The 2,324-nt window shown below is 40.4% G+C and overlaps 1 pseudogene; it reads right to left on the reverse strand.

Annotated features, from left to right (window-relative positions):
• Positions 1–1,070: 1,070 nt before the first annotated feature.
• On the reverse strand, positions 1,071–1,499 carry LOC143591752 (em protein H5-like; annotated as a pseudogene).
• Between the last annotated feature and the right edge of the window lie 825 nt (positions 1,500–2,324).

Below are 2,324 nucleotides of genomic sequence, written 5' to 3' on the forward strand. Positions count from 1 at the left end.
TGTGCGGGATTGTTCCCGGCTTTGCTCATTCCTTCAGGTGACTACTGAATTATTTGAGAGCTAAGTGCCTTGTGCGTGTAGCCTTGCTGCGCGGGTGGCCTTCCCTGATGGCTTGTATCCGCAGCTGCGGGAACAGACGGAGTACTTCACCATTGGGAGGGATTTCCTGCGGGAACAGCTTGCATACTGCACGTAAGGACGTCACGTCTCTGAGCATGGTGGGTCCTGCGGATCCAGTTGGTTTCTGCGCAGACGTCTCCCTTCAAGGTGAGTCCTGCGGGTCCAACTAGGCTCTGCTGGGACCTACCTCTTCAGGATCGGACGCCTTTTCTATTGTCAATTTTAAAGGTAGCAAGTGATATTATTATTGACACGATTACTCCCTCCACCAAATATGGTCACCAACATTGATCACCTTGATGAACAATAGTTGTTTAAAATCACGTAAAAATAAGTTTAAATCACTTACAAATCCAAACTCCAGTACCTTTAGCTCGCATCTTCTTAAGATGCATGGCCCTTAAGATCTTGATAATTGGATACTTGGTCCAGCTGGAAATTCTAATTCAGAACTTGATGTTACATAGCACATCAAAGATGAGACATAATATAGAGATGAACCTAATTCATGCTCCTATTGTTTAGCCGTCCATGTATCGCACCAAGACCTTCTCTTCATATTTGCACCATGCAAGCTCGTCCCAGTAACTAGCTAGTATAATCAATCCGCCGACGATGGTAGGTGGGTCTGAAAACACGATATCATGACTACAAGGTTTGTATATCAACGCGCATGTACAAAATATTAATACAATACATAAATACTAAAGCTTTTATTTCTCCAATGCGCCCGGTTGTCGCGTACTAAACAAGAACACAAAAGACCAATAAGCCACCAAACATGCATGCATGCATATATTTATATATCCGATATTCATGACAAAGGTACAGCCTTCTGCCACCACAAAAAGGAACATCCGGCAAAAGACAAAAAAAAAACGTTCAAAAAAGACATAACCACTACCTAGACACCAGACTAAACTGATCACTATGCGTTCCAGTGCTTGAGATAGATCAGGTCTTGGTTCGATACTTGGATTCATCGACCTCGATACCTTCTTCCTCGACACGTTCTTGACTGGATTTGTCGCTAGTGCTTAGACCACCTTCGCGTCCCATCTCCTTATAGCCTTCAGTTGTTCCTTCCGAGCCTCACCACCCTTGCTGCCCATCTCCTTGTATCCTTCGGTCCCAAGCTGCTCTTTTCGAGTCTGACCACCTTTGCTTCTTCCTAATATATTATATTATAATATAAGAGATTCATGCACAAGTAGTCATGTAATTATTATTATTATTATCAAAATTAATAATCGCGTACCTTCAGCAAGGTGCTCTTGAGCTTCCAGGGTTTTGCCCCCAGTACCGCCGGGGACGACGGTTTCACCATGTTGGGCCTTAGCATCTAATTCCGACCTCTTCTCTTCTTGACCTGATGCCATGTTAGTTAACTTAATCGGTGATGATGGATTTTTGGGTTTTATTTAGTTCGAGATCAGGGTGTACGTTATATATATAAGTGAATGTAGGTGTGACTCGTAAGACAGATAGGTATAATGACGCGGCACGGTTAGGTTGTTAGATAACGACACGCAATTGATTACTCACCATCTACCGCTAGTACAAATTTTTTACTTTTTAATCATCACTTTCTTCATACTTTTATTTATTTATTAATCATCACTTTCTTCATTTTATTTATTTATTTATTTATTATTATTATTTTTCTTTTAGAAATATCTGTCATTCGTTGATCCTACACCTTATCAGAACATGTGTCCTTAAAATGCTACGCCTCCAGTTAATATACCCGTAACTAGGTTGTTACCCTGGGCAGTTCTGTGTTGGTTACACCCAGGCGTCGTTTCCGTAAGTCGACGTGAATTCGGTTGGTATCGACAACGTTTTTTACGGTATCAAAACTAAACCAAAAAAATAAATCCTCAAACTAACGTATTAAAAACAAATTAAAAAACAAAACACCACAACACCTTACACAACACCTTACTTTTCATTTCTATTTAAAAAAACAAAAAAAATGCTTCAAAAAGATTCGAACTCGGGACTTGCAAGTTGCAACAACATAGCAATACCACAAGAGTAGCTTCCTATTTTCCTACTTTTATTAATTTCAAAATGAACAAATACTAAAAAAAAAGGGCGCCACCAAGAGACTCGAACCCGGGTCCTACAGGTTGGAACAACACAACAAAACCACAACACCAGCCTCTATTTATGTTACTTGATTTAGGGTGTGTTTGTTTGAG

Source organism: Bidens hawaiensis, unplaced genomic scaffold (genome assembly GCF_021521415.1).
Source record: "Bidens hawaiensis isolate Kalapana, Puna unplaced genomic scaffold, B.hawaiensis_p1.1 tig00040035_1, whole genome shotgun sequence".
Classification (NCBI taxonomy): Eukaryota; Viridiplantae; Streptophyta; class Magnoliopsida; order Asterales; family Asteraceae; genus Bidens; species Bidens hawaiensis.